Raw genomic sequence first — 19,487 nt, 5'->3', positions numbered from 1 at the left:
CCCCGCACCACAGCCATTCACAGTGGAGCTCCCATCCACATACACTTTCCAGACCTGGTCCGTATTGTCCGGAACACCCGGCCTTGTCATTTCGACAACAAAGTCAGCGAATGCTTGTCCCTTTATTGCCTTCCTTGGTTCTTAAGTGATTTCTAATCCTTGCATTTCAATCGCCCATTTGAGCATTCGTCCAGAAGACTCCAAGGTTGTGAGTGGCCGTTTGATCGGTTGGTGAGTATAGACCTCTACCGCATGCGCCAAGAAGTAAGGTTTAAGCTTCTTGATGGCCATGTAAAGGGCAAGGCCGAATTTCTCAACCATGGGGTACCGAAGCTCCGCATTTCTCAAAACATGGCTTATGAAATACACCGGGAGCTGGATGCCGTCTCTTTCAGCTAAGAGGACAGCACTGAGGGCATGATCAGAGACGGCTAAGTACATGAAGAGCTTCTCTTGAGGCAAAGGGCTGACAAGCCTCGGCAAAGAATGCAGATGAGTTTTTAGCCTTTGAAAGGCCGCCTCTACATCATCCCCCCATTCAAAGTTTGTCTTCTTTTTGATTGCCTGGAAAAAGTAGAGACACTTGTCGCCTGAACGGCTGAGGAATCTCCCCAGGGCCGCCAGACAACCTGTTAGTTTTTGCACTTCCTTCACAGTACGGGGCGACTGCATGTCGATTACCGCCTGTATTTTCTCAGGGTTGGCCTCTATTCCTCTTTGGTCAATAAAAAATCCGAGAAACTTCCCAGACTCAACACCAAAGACACACTTTTTTGGGTTAAGCATGACCTTGTGCTGCCTGAGTGTGGCGAATGTTTCTCGGAGATCAGCAAGGTGATCCGCCTCCACGTGTCATCATTCTATAGGTCCAAATGGCACCTATATGGAGGACACGTGGCACTTTCTGATTGGGCCACCTGGCCGGGTATAAAATACCCAAATCATAAAGGGCAAGGCCAAATTTCTCAACCATGGGGTACCAAAGCTCTGCGTTCCTCAGAACATGACTAATGAAATACACTAAAGGCATGATCAGAGACGGCTAAGTACATGCAGAGCTTATCTTTGGGCAAAGTTGGTCTTGTTTTTGATTGCCTGAAAGAAGTAGAGACACTTGTCGCCTGACCGAGTGAGGAATCTCCCCAAGGCCGCCAGGCAACCTGTTAATTTTTGCACTTCCTTCATAGTGCGGGGCGACTGCATGTCGATTACCGCCTGTATTCTCTCAGGGTTGGCCTCTATTCCCTTTTGGTCAATAAAAAATCCGAGAAACTTCCCAGACTCAACGCCAAAGACATACTTTTTTGGGTTTAGCATGACCTTGTGCCGCCTGAGTGTGGCGAATGTTTCTCGGAGATCAGCAAGATGATCCGCCTGTTGTTTGGATTTGACTATCATGTCATCAATGTACGCCTCTACATTCCTTTCGATTTGATTAATGAAGACCGTATTAATCATTCGTTGGAAGGTAGCAGGCGCAATCTTCAAACCAAACGGCATCACCGTATAACAGAACAACCCCTGATCAATGACGAATGCCGTCTTTTCTTGATCTTTTTTCCACAGGGGGATCTGATGGAAACCTGAATAGGCGTCCATAAAACTCATCAGGGCATGTCCAGCTGTTGAATCAACCAGACTATCGATCTTAGGCAGTGGATAGCTATCCTTTGGACATACCTTGTTGAGGTCCGTGTAATCAACACACATCCGCCAAGTTCCATTCGTCTTTTTTACTAACACAACGTTAGCTACCCACTCAGGGAAATTGCACGGCCGAATGAACTTGGCTTCTAGCAGCTTTTTAACTTTGGCGGCTACCGCCTGACTTCTTTCCTTGCCATGGTTTCTTTTCTTTTGCCGGATAGGCTTATTTTTAGGATCTACGGCGAGTTTGTGGACAGCGAGATCCGGGCTGATGCCTGGCATCTCCTCCACTTCAAAGGCAAAGATGTCTTTGAATTCTCTTAGCAGCTGGTGAAGGCTTTCACCCAGCTTTGCAAATGCAACCGTCCCCACCTTAACCGTCCGCTCTTGTTGTATATTTGGAGTATCAACCCGAAATATACAATGGATGAACCAAGATAAGTAAGACTAATGAACCAAATAGCTTCTTAGCTACAGTCACACCACTAAGAAACGAAATGGGTTCCTAAGATCACAAGCCAACTAGTAGTCTAAGCTAGTTAACTAAGCAAAGGAATTGAAATTCCAAATCCAAGAATTTCTGGTTTGTTTCTAATCCAAGAAACGAGTGTAAAACACAAAGTTTGTTTGTTCGAATAATCTGATTTTTTCATTCACATTTGCTTTCTATTTATAGTAAACAAGCATCCTTAAGTACAAGCTAATTTAAGTGGCTATTTAGCTCACTTGTTACACGCCTAAGCTAAAGCTAAGTACAAATCAGCTTTTTGTTGTCTAGATACATTAATAAAAGAAGCCTTATTTAACTAGATACATCAAAGAGAAAATGGTGGCTTATAACCTCCAAATTAAGGCTGAAATAAAATCAGAATTAAGAGAGTGTAACTCCCCTTAATTCACGCCCATCCAAGCAGCAAGTTGGAGATGTATTTCCTCCAATATTCACGCCCAAATTCAAACAGCAAAGAAGTGTAACTCTTCCTTGGTTCAAGCCTTGAAATAAGCTTGAATGTATGTGGACAAGGGTGTACTTGGACGTCCTTTAGTTGCTCCAAAAGCTGACTGAATTAAACAGCCAATTGAAGGCTGAAATTAAGGCTTAAGATGCTCCAATGTTGACTGATATCAACGGCCACTTGAAGGCTGAAGTTAAGGCTTGTAATGGCTTGTAATTCCTCTTTGAAAACTGATTGTAACTCCCAAGTCAAAGCTTTGAAATTCCTTGTAAAAGAATTTCGGATTCCAAGCTTAAATGGCTGCCATTTTGATGTATCTTTTGCACTTGTACTTTTGTGTGAATGTGACAATATTTTTTGAACTAAAATCAGCTAAAAAGAACTAAGAAAAATATAACTAATTTGCAAACTTAAAATGACTAAAGTTTACAATTTATTCAAAGCATAAAAAGAACTAGAATAAACTAGTTAATAAGAACAACAAGAAATTCAAGGGATTGAATATCTTGCTGCCCATGGATAGAATGCATAGCACCAATACATGATGCTACGTCTTGAACCAAAGAAATGTCCATAACCAAGTTGTTAGGCTTGGCTACAACAGCTCTGGGCGGCTATCGTCAAGAGGGATATTAATGTGTTCACTAGCAGGCTGGGGACCTAGATCATCTGACCGTTCCCCGGTCAGTGATTGCTATTGCTTTTCTTTTTTGACCACCACCAGCTGATCAGTCTTTCTTTTCTTTCCGGCTAGTGGGGCCGACTATTCTTGATGCAAGTCTAAGCATGGAGAACTTCGAAGATTTGCTTATCATGCATCAAGATAGTTTATCCCTAAACATTGATTCAAGCCAAGCATTGCATGGACACTTTCTTGGATATCAAAGCAAAGCCACGGTTTGCTTAGTGGCTTTTCTTGGAGTCTAGTTCACTTTCTTGAACTTTCTTGAATTTTCTTTACTTAGATTTTGCTTACAAGTTTTTACCTTTCACTTGAAAGGGTTTTTCTTGGTTCAAGCATTAGGATCTTTAATCTTTATTTAATTCTTTAATTTTTATTTATTTATTTAGTTGCTTTAAAAATCAGTTAGTTAGCAAAATAAATCAGTTTGGTGTATGCTTGTGGGCCAAGGTGCTTGCTCTTCAAGCAAGTTAGAATTCTAGTTTAATTAGGATTGAATTAGGGACTTGTCCTAATCTTCCTAGGTAAACTAAGTCTTATAAATAGGGCTGTAAACACACAAATAAATATACAAAGATTAATATTCAGATTTATTTCTTAAGTTGCATACTTGAGTTTTGGTTGATTGTGATCAATTGCTGTTTTGCTTGTTTTAGTTAAAACATTCGTTTGGATTGATTAATTAGGTGGATTCTTAATTGATTAATCTTAGTTTTTGTTGAATTCTTGGTGGATTTCCTGTATAGAATTAGACTTAAACATATCCCTTGTGTTTTGTTGATTTTCGGATCAATAATTCACATCACAACTAGTAGTCTAAGCTAGTTAACTAAGCAAAGGAATTGAAATTCCAAATCCAAGAATTTCTGGTTTGTTTCTAATCCAAGAAACGAGTGTAAAACACAAAGTTTGTTTGTTCGAATAATCTGATTTTTTCATTCACATTTGCTTGCTATTTATAGTAAACAAGCATCCTTAAGTACAAGCTAATTTAAGTGGCTGTTTAGCTCACTTGTTACACGCCTAAGCTAAAAGCTAAGTACAAATCAGCTTTTTGTTGTCTAGATACATTAATAAAAGAAGCCTTATTTAACTAGATACATCAAAGAGAAAATGGTGGCTTATAACCTCCAAATTAAGGCTGAAATAAAATCAGAATTAAGAGAGTGTAACTCCCCTTAATTCACGCCCATCCAAGCAGCAAGTTGGAGATGTATTTCCTCCAATATTCACGCCCAAATTCAAACAGCAAAGAAGTGTAACTCTTCCTTGGTTCAAGCCTTGAAATAAGCTTGAATGTATGTGGACAAGGGTGTACTTGGACGTCCTTTAGTTGCTCCAAAAGCTGACTGAATTAAACAGCCAATTGAAGGCTGAAATTAAGGCTTAAGATGCTCCAATGTTGACTGATATCAACGGCCACTTGAAGGCTGAAGTTAAGGCTTGTAATGGCTTGTAATTCCTCTTTGAAAACTGATTGTAACTCCCAAGTCAAAGCTTTGAAATTCCTTGTAAAAGAATTTCGGATTCCAAGCTTAAATGGCTGCCATTTTGATGTATCTTTTGCACTTGTACTTTTGTGTGAATGTGACAATATTTTTTGAACTAAAATCAGCTAAAAAGAACTAAGAAAAATATAACTAATTTGCAAACTTAAAATGACTAAAGTTTACAATTTATTCAAAGCATAAAAAGAACTAGAATAAACTAGTTAATAAGAACAACAAGAAATTCAAGGGATTGAATATCTTGCTGCCCATGGATAGAATGCATAGCACCAATACATGATGCTACGTCTTGAACCAAAGAAATGTCCATAACCAAGTTGTTAGGCTTGGCTACAACATTCCCCCCTTCTTGAAAAGAGTTTGCCCTCAAACTTGGCAACTCTTCAAACTCATCATAGTAAGGTGATAAATCAGCCACATTAAAGGTGCTAGAAACACCATAATCTCCGGGCAACTCAACTTTGTAAGCATTATCATTCACCTTTTCAACAATAGCAAATGGACCATCACTACGAGGACTAACCTTGGAACGCCTCTTGGAAGGAAATCTTTCCTTTCGAAGATGAATCCAAACCAAATCACCAGGTTGAAAACGGACCTCCTTTCTCTTCTTGTCATAGTAGGCTTTAGTCTTTGCATTAGTTTGTTCAATTCGAGAACGAACTTGCTCATGCATAGACTTGATTTCTTTGGCACGCACCTCGGCATCATGACTAAACTTGTTAGGTGAGGGAATGGGAGCAAGATCAATAGGAGTACAAGGATTGAATCCATACACAACTTCAAAAGGACTCAAACCGGTTGTCTTGCTAGGCACTCTGTTGTAAGCAAACTCCGCATGAGGAAGCATCTCTTCCCATTGCTTGGGACGTTTAGTAGCCAAAGACCGCAACAAGGATCCCAAAGTTCTATTAGTCACTTCGGTTTGACCATCTGTTTGAGGATGACTTGAAGTGCTAAAGTTCAATTTCGTGCCCATCTTTCTCCATAATGTAAGCCAAAAATGACTTAGAAATTTTGGATCACGATCACTCACCATGGATTTAGGTACACCATGCAAACGAACAATCTCATTGAAGAACAAGTTAGCAACATGAGTAGCATCATAAGTTGTATGACAAGAAATAAAATGAGCCATTTTAGAAAAACGGTCCACAACAACCATAATGGAATCTTTCTTTCGTTGGGTCATAGGAAGTCCCACAACGAAATCAAGACTAACATCTTCACATGGAGCTTGCGGAATAGGTAAGGGCAAAAGATAGCCTTGTGGAAGACTATGACTCTTGGCCTTTTGACAAACCACGCATCTTTTCACAATAAACTCCACATCACGAACCAATCTAGGCCAATGAAAGTACTCTTGCACAAGAAGAGTAGTCTTCTCTATGCCAAAGTGTCCCGCCATTCCTCCTTCATGAAACTCTTTGATAAGAGATTCTCTTAGGCTTGATCTTGGAATGCACAACCTGTTTCCTTTGAACAAATAGCCATCTAAAATGTAATAATCTTTGTAAGCATGATTAGAACATTTTAGAAATAAATCACCAAAGTCATGATCATTTTTGTAACTTGCTTTCACATCTTCAACACTAATCACTTTTGCCTTGAAAGAATTCAAGAGTGTGTATCTCCTTGAAAGTGCATCAGCTCCTTTGTTCATGGCGCCTCTCCTATGCTTGATCACAAAATGAAAAGCTTGCAAATACTCCACCCATTTGGCATGGCGTGGTTGGAGTTTTTGTTGGCTTTGAAGATATTTGAGAGCTTCATGATCTGAATGAAGGATGAACTCCTTGGAAATGAGGTAATGTCTCCAATGGTCCAAAGCACGAACAAGAGCAAAGAACTCCTTATCATAGGTGCTATACTTCCGTTGTGCTTCATTGAGTTTTTCACTAAAGTAGGCAAGGGGACGCCCAACTTGTGACAAAACAGCACCAATACCAACTCCACTAGCATCACATTCTACTTCAAAAACTTCGTCAAAGTTAGGTAAAGAAAGAATAGGTGCACTAGTAAGTTGATGTTTTACCTCATCAAAGGCCTTTTGAGCCTTATCATTCCAAACTAACTTCTGATTTTTAGTTAGCTCGGTGATAGGTGCCATGAGAGTACTAAAATTTCGCACAAATCTCCTATAGAAAGAAGCAAGTCCATGAAAACTACGAACTTGTTGAATTGTTTGTGGCGTGGGCCACTCACGAATTGCAGCAACTTTCTTTTCATCAACTTCTATGCCTTGAGAGGAAACTTTGAAACCAAGAAAAATAACTTGGGAAGTGAAAAAATGACACTTCTCTAAGTTACCATATAGTTGCTCACGAGCAAGGGCTTCAAAAACCTGTTGCAAATGCATAGCATGCTCTTCTTCTTCCCTACTATACACCAAAATATCATCAAAATAGACTACAACAAATTTACCCATGAAAGGTTGCATAACCTGATTCATAAGGTGCATAAATGTAGATGGTGCATTAGACAAACCAAATGGCATCACAAGCCACTCATAGAGGCCCTCCTTTGTCTTGAAAGCGGTCTTCCATTCATCTCCTTCGAAAATTCGAATTTGATGATAGCCACTTCTCAAATCAATTTTAGAGAACACTTTAGAACCATGCAAATCATCAAGTAAATCATTCAACCTTGGAATAGGAAACCGGTACTTGATAGTGATTTTATTGATTGACCTACTATCAACACACATTCTCCATTCTCCATTTTTCTTAGGTACAATCAAAGTAGGACAAGCACATGGACTAAGAGACTTACGAATAAGACCCTTTGATAACAATTCCTCCACTTGTCTTCTAATTTCCTCGGTTTCTTTGGGATTGGTTCTATAGGCTGGTTTGTCTGGGAGCATGGATCCGGGTACAAGATCAATCTTGTGTTGGATGTCACGCTTTGGGGGTAATCCGTGAGGGATATCTTTGGGGAAAACATGGGAATAGGTTTTGAGAAGAGAGGTGAGGAGTGGGTGGTTTTCTTCTTTGGACGGTTGAGAGGGGGTATCAAGTTGGCTCAAAATGAAGTGTTTGTGAACTCTATATTCATGGAATTCAGATTTTATGAGAGTGGTGAGGGAAGTGGGAGGCGTGGATATGGGGTGATCATTTTTGAGGATTAAAGGGGTAAGGACAATTTTCTTTCCATCCTTAGAAAAGGAGTAGGTGTTTTTGTAACCATCATGCATCACACGCCTATCAAATAACCAAGGTCTACCAAGTAAAACATGACATGCATCCATAGGCACAACATCACACCATAATTCTTCCTCATAAGTTTTACCAATGCTAAATGATAACAAGACTTGTTGTGTGACATGAATCCCTTTACTATGACTTAACCATTGAATTTTATATGGTTTAGGATGAGGGATAGTTTTCATTTTCAGCTTGTCTATCATTACTTGTGAAGCTACATTGGTACAACTACCTCCATCAATAATCAAAGTGCATACCTTTCCACCAATGGTGCAACGAGTGTGAAAGATTGCCTCACGTTGCAAGCTCCCTTCTTGGTCCAACATATTGCTAAGCGTACGTCGAACCACCAAGCATTCTCCTTCATCCGGACCTAGGCACGCATACTCATCATTCTCTTCAAGATTGCTGTCCTCTTCAACCTCTAATTCGTTCTCCTCTTCATACTCTACCAAAGTAACAATTTTTTTATTTGGACAATCACTAGCCATATGTCCAAGGCCTTGACACCTAAAGCATCTTCTTGGGGCTGGTTTTGGGTTGGAATTTTGGGTGTTTTGTGAAGGTGGTTTAGAAGTAGGCTGATTGGATGTGGGTTTGAAAGGTGGGAAATTGGATGTTTGCTTTCTTTGGGGAAATGAGGTTTGAGATGCAAAACGTGATGATTCACTTTTGCCTCTTGCTTTTTGTTGCTGCTCAATCTTATGTGCTAAGATAATGAGCTCTTCAAGGGTGGTGTAAGGGTGTAGTTCGGCCACATTGGCTATTTTTGGGTCAAGTCCACCTAGGAACCGAACTAAAGTTTGAGGCTCATCTTCCTCTACTCCACACTTCATAACAAATCCTTCAAACTCCCTAGCATATTCCTCTACTGATTTCGTACCTTGCTTAAGGTTATGGAATTTTGAAAAGTTTTCTTGCACATAGTATGTGGGAAGAAACTTTTGTTTCAACAATTTCTTCATCTTAACCCATGATCTCACTTTTTCTTTGTCTTGCCTTTCCCTCTTGGCGCACACACTAGCCCACCAAGTTGAGGCATATTTTCGTAGCTTCAAGGCCACAATTTTCACCTTTTTCTCTTCCGGTGTTTGCTTATAGTCAAACACTCTCTCCACCGTTCTTAACCATTCTACAAACTCATCAGCATCGAGTTTGCCATCATATTCAGGAATGTCTGCTTTTATGTCATTATTAGGCCGTGACCGTTCTCTTTCATGAGAAGGTCTATCATTGTGATTGAAATTAGATTCACTCAATTCTTCATCACTATGATTGGGTGAGCCCTCTTTTTGATGGCGCAACTTAGTAGAAAGATCTTTTAACTGATCTTGCAAATATTGCATTCGTTGCTCCATATCTTCTTTCTCTTGTGCAACCTTATTGACATATTCTTGCCAATTAGGGGGTGGGATGTCGGACATGGTTTGTGTTTGGGGTATGTGTTTGGGTATGTGTTTGGGTATTTGTTTTGCTAGATCCCCCTCCTTCTAGCGCCAAATGTTGTATATTTGGAGTATCAACCCGAAATATACAAGGGATGAACCAAATAGCTTCTTAGCTACAGTCACACCACTAAGAAACGAAATGGGTTCCTAAGATCACAAGCCAACTTGATGCAAGTCTAAGCATGGAGAACTTCGAAGATTTGCTTATCATGCATCAAGATAACTTGTCCCTAAACATTGATTCAAGCCAAGCATTGCATGGACACTTTCTTGGATATCAAAGCAAAGCCACGGTTTGCTTAGTGGCTTTTCTTGGAGTCTAGTTCACTTTCTTGAACTTTCTTGAATTTTCTTTACTTAGATTTTGCTTACAAGTTTTTACCTTTCACTTGAAAGGGTTTTTCATGGTTCAAGCATTAGGATCTTTAATCTTTATTTAATTCTTTAATTTTTATTTATTTATTTAGTTGCTTTAAAAATCAGTTAGTTAGCAAAATAAATCAGTTTGGTGTATGCTTGTGCGCCAAGGTGCTTGCTCTTCAAGCAAGTTAGAATTCTAGTTTAATTAGGATTGAATTAGGGACTTGTCCTAATCTTCCTAGGTAAACTAAGTCTTATAAATAGGGCTGTAAACACACAAATAAATATACAAAGATTAATATTCAGATTTATTTCTTAAGTTGCATACTTGAGTTTTGGTTGATTGTGATCAATTGCTGTTTTGCTTGTTTTAGTTAAAACATTCGTTTGGATTGATTAATTAGGTGGATTCTTAATTGATTAATCTTAGTTTTTGTTTAATTCTTGGTGGATTTCCTGTATAGAATTAGACTTAAACATATCCCTTGTGTTTTGTTGATTTTCGGATCAATAATTCACATCATCTTTGGTATCAGAGCAGGTTTGCGCAACTTCGGCAAAAATTAAACTGGGAACAACGTGATTCTTTTTGCATTGAACTCTAAAAACGTCCAGCTATCACCATATAAAATTTCATAACTTTTAGTTGAGTAACGCGTTCTACACAGCCTCAAACTTTTGGTGTTTGTGCGCTGATTTGCGGATGGGAGTCCGGTTTTTGTGTTGCCTAGTTTTCCTTCAAGATTCGATCTTTTAATCAAGATTATTGCATAAACTGACTTGGTTTGTGTAGGAATCATGAGTGACGAGGAGGTTCCACAAGTTCCAAGGGGATTAACCTTGGAACAGGCTCAAAATCTTAGAAGAGACAGGCGAATTGACGAGTTGGCAGCAAGGATGGATGAGATATTAAAAAGGCTTGATACTCGTGCTGGAGATTCTTCAAGGAAAGGGAATTCTAACCCTAATTCTGGTTCAAGTGAGGAAGAACAACCAAGGAGGAACCCAAGGAGGCCACGAAATAATTATTCCTCAAGTGATGAATCACCAAGGCCTAGGAGAAGAGATAGACCAAAGGATGATGATAGGAACCTTCGATTAGATCTTCCCGAATTCAATGGGAGTATGAATGAACCTGAAAAATACTTTGAGTGGATTAGAAGGGCCGAGACACTCTTTGATTACAAGGAGTATGATGAAAGGAAAAGATGCAAATTGGCTGAATTAAAACTGACCGGTTATGCTAGTCTTTGGTATGATAATCTAAAGAAGAAGAGGCATAAGGAGGGGCGTGCAAGAATCTCAACTTGGGAACAACTCAAGAAGCACATGAAAAAAAGGTTCGTACCTAGTGATTATATTCAAGATGTTTATCTTAAGATGCAACTTTTTAAACAAAATTCTATGACTGTTGAGAATTATATTGGTGAATTTGAAAAGTTATGCATGCTATGTGGCTTAGAAGAGATTGTTGAGCATAAGATTGCTAGATTTATTTCGGGGTTGAATGATAATATTGCTGAAAAAGTTGAATTGCAACAATATTGGTCCTTTGAGGATGTTTGCAAGGTAGCTTTGAAAGTTGAAAAACAGATAAAGGGGAAGAAAGGGACGTACACTAAGTCCTTTGTAAAGGGTTTCGCTAAACCTTTTGAGAAGAACAACTTAGAGAAAAGTGGTTCTAGTTCGAACTACAAGGAGACTAAATCAAAATTTGAAGCTCCTAAAAAGCTTGTTGAAGATAGGAAGTGCTTCAAGTGTGGTAGTGTTGGTCACATTGCAACTAATTGTCCATCAAAAAGAGTAATGACTGCTCAAGAGTGGGAACAAGAACAAGCTAAGTGTGAGCAGGGTAGTGACTATGAAGAAAAGAACGAAGAGGAAAACTTTGAAGAAGAGGAGGGGCATGTTGACGAAATTGATCCCGAGACTCATGGTCAAAGTTTGGTTCTAAGAAGGGCGCTACACTCTAAAACCGTACCTATGGAAAACAATCAAAGGGAGAAAATCTTTCTTACAAGGTGCAAGGTAGAAGATAGGTTGTGTGACATGATCATAGACACGGGGAGTTGCACTAATGTGGTATCTACTACTTTGGTAGACAAATTGACGTGGCCAATTACTGAACATCCAAGCCCTTATAAGCTTCATTGGCTTAATAATTCGAGTGATGTTAAGGTAACTAAACAAGCCTTAATCTCCTTTTCAATTGGTAAATTTCATGATAAAGTTTTGTGTGATGTTTGTCCTATGGATGCTTGTCATATACTATTAGGCCGTCCTTGGCAATATGATAGATTTGTGAAGTTTGATGGAAGGACTAATGTGTATGTTGTGAGAAAAGGAGAAAAAGAGAGACCGGTTGCTTTAAAACCTTTAATATGCAACAAGTCTTCTAATGTTACCTCTAATTCGAAGAATTCTTATTTGATTAGTGAGAGGGAATTAGAAAAAGAGATTTGCAGCAACAATGTGGTATATATACTTGTTTCTAATGAGATTCGAATTGATCAAGATAAACAAGCAAAGAGGCCGTATGAATTGGAATCTGTTTTAGAAGAATTCAAGGATGTCTTTCCTAAGGAATTACCTCCGGGACTACCTCCTATTCGTGGGATAGAGCATCAAATTGACTTGATTCCGGGAGCACCATTACCTAATAAGGCAACCTATAGAAGTAATCCGGAAGAAACAAAGGAGATGCAAAGGCAAATTGAAGAGCTTATGGCTAGAGGATACGTGAGGGAAAGTATGAGCCCTTGTGCCGTGCCTACTTTACTTGTCCCAAAGAAAGAAGGGAGTTGGCGCATGTGTATTGATAGTAGGAGTGTGAATAACATCACTATCAAATACCGATTTCCTATTCCAAGATTAGATGATCTACTTCATGAACTACATGGTTCAAAGTTGTTTTCTATGGATTTTATTGTGGGATTGCCGAGAACACAACGGGGGAAAGACTCTATTATGGTTGTTGTGGATAGGTTCTCTAAGATGGCTCATTTTGTTCCTTGTCACAAAGTGGATGATGCTATGAAAGTGGCGGAATTATACTTCAAAGAGATTGTTAGATTGCATGGAATTCCAAAAACTATTGTGAGTGATCGAGATACAAAGTTCATGAGTTTCTTTTGGAAGTCTCTATGGAAGCTTGTGGGAACTAAATTGCTCTTTAGTACATCTTACCATCCACAAACTGATGGACAAACCGAGGTTACTAATCGTACTCTTGGTGCGCTTTTGCGTGGGTTAGTGAGTAAGACACAAAAGGATTGGGACATCAAGTTAGCTCATGCGGAGTTTGCTTATAATAGATCACCTACATATGCTACCAAACATAGTCCCTTTGAGGTAGTTTATGGAGTCAATCCGAAACTTCCAATTGATCTTGTTCCATTGCCTAAGGGTGAGTTAATTCACAAAGATGCCGAGTCTAAGTTGAAGAGTATGCTGAAATTACATGCTCAAGTTCGAACAAGAATAGAGAAAGTAAATGACATGTACAAAGCTAGAGCAAACAAGCATAGAAAGCAACAAGGTTACAATGTTGGAGACTTGGTATGGTTACATTTGAGAAAGGAAAGATTTCCAGGAAAACGCAAGAATAAGTTGATGCCTAGAAGTGAAGGTCCTTTCAAGATTATTGAGAAGATCAATGACAATGCTTATAAGTTAGAACTTCCGGGAGAATATGGAGTTAGTGCTACATTCAATGTTGGCGATTTGGCTAAGTATATTCCTGATGAAGAACTTCGAGATTTGAGGACAAATTCTTTCGAAGAAGAGGAGGATGATGCAAGTCTAAGCATGGAGAACTTCGAAGATTTGCTTATCATGCATCAAGATAACTTGTCCCTAAACATTGATTCAAGCCAAGCATTGCATGGACACTTTCTTGGATATCAAAGCAAAGCCACGGTTTGCTTAGTGGCTTTTCTTGGAGTCTAGTTCACTTTCTTGAACTTTCTTGAATTTTCTTTACTTAGATTTTGCTTACAAGTTTTTACCTTTCACTTGAAAGGGTTTTTCTTGGTTCAAGCATTAGGATCTTTAATCTTTATTTAATTCTTTAATTTTTATTTATTTATTTAGTTGCTTTAAAAATTAGTTAGTTAGCAAAATAAATTAGTTTGGTGTATGCTTGTGCGCCAAGGTGCTTGCTCTTCAAGCAAGTTAGAATTCTAGTTTAATTAGGATTGAATTAGGGACTTGTCCTAATCTTCCTAGGTAAACTAAGTCTTATAAATAGGGCTGTAAACACACAAATAAACATACATAGATTAATATTCAGATTTATTTCTTAAGTTGCATACTTGAGTTTTGGTTGATTGCGATCAATTGCTGTTTTGCTTGTTTTAGTTAAAACATTCGTTTGGATTGATTAATTAGGTGGATTCTTAATTGATTAATCTTAGTTTTTGTTTAATTCTTGGTGGATTTCCTGTATAGAATTAGACTTAAACATATCCCTTGTGTTTTGTTGATTTTCGGATCAATAATTCACATCATCTTTGGTATCAGAGCAGGTTTGCGCAACTTCGGCAAAAATTAGACTGGGAACAATTGGCTGGGAATTTTTGCGTGATTCTTTTTGCATTGGACTCTAAAAACGTCCAGATATCACCATATAAAATTTCATAATTTTTTGTTGAGTAACGCGTTCTACACAGCCTCAAACATTTGGTGTTTGTGCACTGATTTGCGGTTGGGAGTCCGGTTTTTGTGTTGCCTAGTTTTCCTTCAAGATTCGATCTTTTAATCAAGATTTTTGCATAAATTGACTTGGTTTGTGTAGGAATAATGAGTGACGAGGAGGTTCCACAAGTTCCAAGGGGATTAACCTTAGAACAGGCTCAAAATCTTAGAAGAGACAGGCGAATTGACGAGTTGGCAGCAAGGATGGATGAGATATTAAAAAGGCTTGATACTCGTGCTGGAGATTCTTCAAGGAAAGGGAATTCTAACCCTAATTCTGGTTCAAGTGAGGAAGAACAACCAAGGAGGAACCCAAGGAGGCCACGAAATAATTATTCCTCAAGTGATGAATCACCAAGGCCTAGGAGAAGAGATAGACCAAAGGATGATGATAGGAACCTTCGATTAGATCTTCCCGAATTCAATGGGAGTATGAATGAACCTGAAAAATACTTTGAGTGGATTAGAAGGGCCGAGACACTCTTTGATTACAAGGAGTATGATGAAAGGAAAAGATGCAAAACCATCCGACCCTAAAATCCAAAAGACTAGGGCGGGTGATGTGAGCGCATCCGGCAAGGGCGGCTGGAAGCACATTGCTCATAGGCCCAAGAAGGGCCCAGACGCCTCTTCTCTCGATGCTGAAAAGGAGATCAGCAAACCAGATGCCCAGAGGGCATCGAAGGGTGGCTTTAAGCAACCCACCACTGCTGTCGGCTCAGCAGGAGAGAAGAGTAGCCTGGGGAGAGAGGAGGAACAGAAGGACGACGGTAAAATCCATTCGCCCCTATTGTTCTTCCATTTAGATGTACTTGAGTTATTTTTCTAACTTTCTCTCCTTCTCAGTTCCTGTGCAGAGGCCGACTGTAGTCCAGATGGCCAAGTCCATGCTGAGGGCGGTTGATCCTGACGACAAGGCGTCTGTCAGAGGAGTCGGCACCCTTGACTTGGATGGCATCTTGGGGAACCTCTGCGAGGTATGAGTCTTAGCTCAAGCAATTTTATTTTATTTTATTTTATTTTATTTTTTTTTTATTTTTTTTATTAAGCATTATTTCTTTTCCCACCTGGTTTTAACCATTCGGCTCTTTTTGCAGGCCATGCTACGCGTCCAAGGGCTCAGGCAACCCCTCAAGGAGAAATCCAAAGAGGTAACAGTCGCTAAAGCTCGGGCCGAGTCCGCCTTGGATCGAGCTCAATTTGATATTGCTCAGAATGAGTATCTGACGCTTGATATGATGCATTCGCAGGCAGAAGCCAATATGCAGGTGAAGAAGGACCCGGACTCGGCCCGCCTGCGCATCACTTCCCTTAAGAAAGAGATTACAACTCTTAAGGAGAAGCTCGAGCCTCTTCAAGATGCCAAAGAAGAGGTCGAGAGAGCCAAGTAGAAGGTGGGCCGCCTGGAGCAGCGCCTCAGCAACCAGGAGCATCAGCTGAAGTCCAAGTTTGAGTCCGTGGCTGATCAAGAGAGAGAGGCTCTTGTTAAGCAAATGATGAGCGATTATGAAGCCATCATGCGGGACACTTGGGCGGCTGTACAGCCGGACTCGGACTATCAGATTTGGAAATCCAAATTTGACGAAGCCAGCAAAGCATTCGACGCTCGCCTTATTGAAGAGGCTGAGAATGCTGAGGCCGAGGAAAGTTCTGGGTCCGACTCTTCTGGGGAGTCGTCCTCTGGTGGCGAGGAGGAGGATCAGGCGGAGGAGCCAGAGAAAAAGGAGGAAGAGCAGCCGAAGGACGACAAGCCGGCTGCCACTGAAGAGGCTCTCCCCTGATCACTTAAGCTTTTATGCTTTTCTGCGGCCGAATGGCCATGTACTTTTCTTTTCCGGCCTGTGTGCCGAGTATTTGTATCTTTACCGACCGAGAGGTCGGGTAATTTGACAATCTTTCTGGCTTTGCCAGATAACAATATTAACCAATCGTCTGGTGACGATTGGTCTTTTTTAATTTAAATCATTCGGCCATTTGGCTGACGTAATCCATATTGTTGTTGTCCTTTGCATTTTGAATTTTTCATTGCATGTTTTTGGCTAAGTATTATAACCTGTATACCATGCGAATGTTCTTGCCCCTGGACGGATGTCGAGTGGTTTCGGTTTATTGGATTGATTGATTTAGAAATTTTTGATACTTAGAAGAGTCTGCATGGTTTCTAAGTCAATCAATCACTATGGTGATTGCCCCAAACCACGCGGCAGACGTCCATCCAAAATTGGCAAACATAAGTGTTCATTCGGCCATTGGCTCGAACTAACTCAAATTTCCAACTTAGCTAATTTGCTAAGGGTAAACCTCCGCTTGTTCTGCCCCATAAGCAAAATTAAGCGCCTCCGGCCATAGGCCTCTTTGAGATAAAATGCTAAGTTTGTAACTTAACCAATTTTCTTTAAAAATAATTGTCCGCCTGTCTTGCCCCATAAGCAAGGATCAGGCGTCATCCGGCCAATAGCCTCAATAAGTGCAAAGTAGTTAACTTAACTTGTATATTAATCAAATATTCCGCCCGTTTTGCCCCTGAGCAATAACAGGCGCATCCGGCTTTATGCCTCACTTAGCCTCTACTCATGAAACAGTGACAACTGCGTTAAATAGAAAATTCAGGTCTTTTGGATTTCACTTTAGATTAAAACAAACGACTGCGAATGCTGCCTTAGCATTCGGTAGGGCCGCTTGATATATTCGTAGAGCAATGTGCCACCCAAATGGGAGATGCTTCTCCTCGACGAATTCGCCCAAATGGACGTCGCCGGTTATCTGACTCATGTTGGAGCAGACTGTGACCATTCGGTCTCTTTTTGTTTATTAACATCCGGCCATGGGCCTCATCATGGTTTTATCTGGCCTTAAGCCTCTTAAATGATTAAGTAAATACTCGTCAAGTGTTGGTGTAAACTTGATGAATTTAGTAGGAACGACTGTTCTAAAACAATCGGCTCCTTCAGAGGGTTTGGGGCGTCTGCTATTGGGACAGACGCTTTCCAAACATATTGGCCGTCTGTATTTGGTACAGGCGACACTTAAAAAACTTAAATAAAAGATAAGTTGGGAAATGAAGGCATATTCTCATTAACAATACGTGAGATTTACAAAATTGAGGTCTTTACATTCGTACTTAGAAGTAGTACTTTTTCAAGTTGTCTACATTCCAAGTTCTGGGCAGCTGCCTGCCGTCTGGTTCTTCCAGGCGGTAAGTGCCGTCTCTTACCTCCTCATAAATTCGGTAGGGGCCTTCCCAATTTGGGGTTAGCTTTCCCTGTTCATTCGCCCTACTGACTGCCTCCATTTTCTGTAGCACAAAGTCCCCCACTTTGAGAGGACGCTTGTGTACTCTTTTGTTGTAAGCCCGAGTCATTCTTAGACAGTATATCTCATGACGCAAGGCAGCATTGCCCCTGCGCTCTAGAAGTGAGTCCAATGCTAGGCGCATGGCCTCCCAATTTGCCTCTTCATCATACAACATGATTCGAAGGGTCGGCTCATAGTGCTCAATGGGCAGAACAGCTTCTGCACCATACACCATTAGGAATGGGGTTTCTCCCGTTGCCCCTTTAGCAGTCGTTCTGATGGACCAGAGGACGTGTGGTAATTCATCCGCCCAAAGGCCACCAGCCCGCTCAATTTTCTTTTTAATCCCGTCTGAGATTAACTTGTTGAAGGCTTCGACCTGGCCGTTTGCTTGCGGCCGGCCGACTGATGCGAAGAAGCTTGAGACCCCCTGGTCTCCCAGCCAAGTCTTGAGTTGAGGCGTCTCAAATTGAGGACCATTGTCAAAAACCATAGACATGGGCACCCCGAAGCGAGTGATTATGTTCCTCCAGATAAAGGAAATGACGTCTTTAGTCTTGATGTTTTTTACTGCCTCAGCCTCTACCCACTTGGTAAAATAATCCACAGCCACCAATATATAGCGCTTGCCGCCTGGTGCAGTTGTATATGGCCCCAGAATGTCCATGCCCCATTTGGCAAAGGGTATTGGGCTGTGGATGGTTGTCACGTCTGTAGCCGGACGATGGATGAGCTTGCCAAACTTTTGGCACTTGTCACATTTTTTCACCATTTCCATGGCATCCGACTCCAGCGTTGGCCAAAAGTAAAGCCGCCTGGCCTTGGCCGCGAGGGATCTGCCGCCTGTATGGGAGGCGCAGAATCCCGAATGCAACTCTTCGAGAACTTCCTTCCCCTTTTCAGGGGTAACACACTTCAACAGGGGTTTCAAAAAGCCAGCCCTGAAGAGCTCTCCTTGTCGCAACTCGAAGTTAGCTGCTCGTTTTTTTAGAACAGCCGCCTCCCGTGGTGAGTAAGGGAGCGTGCCGTCTGCAAGATAGGCCCGGATGCTGTCCATCCAGGTTGAGCTTCGGTCAAGAATTCCAATGGGGTCTTCCTCAGATATACTTCTTTTTTCCATGACTTCCCAGAAGACTGACCGAGGCGTTTCACAGGAGGCGGATGATGTCAACTTGGACAGAGCATCCGCCTGATTGTTTGAAGACCTGGGCACTTGAGTTAGATGAAATTCTTCAAGTGTCCCAAATTCACTCTTGACCGCCTGCAAATATTTTATCATGGCCGGATGAGTGGCCTCGTACGTTCCATTAACTTGGAGTACGACCAGTTGAGAATCGGAGCAGGCGGATATCTTCTTCGCCCCTGCCGCCTTGCAATACCGGATGCCGGCCAGCAGGGCCTCATACTCGGCCTCATTATTAGAGACCTGAAACTTGAACCGTAGTGCGTATTCGTACTTATCTCCTTCAGGAGATTGACAGATAATCCCCGCACCACAGCCATTCACAGTGGAGCTCCCATCCACATACACTTTCCAGACCTGGTCCGTATTGTCCGGAACACCCGGCCTTGTCATTTCGACAACAAAGTCAGCGAATGCTTGTCCCTTTATTGCCTTCCTTGGTTCTTAAGTGATTTCTAATCCTTGCATTTCAATCGCCCATTTGAGCATTCGTCCAGAAGACTCCAAG

The sequence above is a fragment of the Chenopodium album genome, chromosome 5 (genome assembly GCF_948465745.1).
Source record: "Chenopodium album chromosome 5, dcCheAlbu1.1, whole genome shotgun sequence".
Classification (NCBI taxonomy): Eukaryota; Viridiplantae; Streptophyta; class Magnoliopsida; order Caryophyllales; family Amaranthaceae; genus Chenopodium; species Chenopodium album.
Note: the sequence above shows the minus strand (reverse complement) of the source record.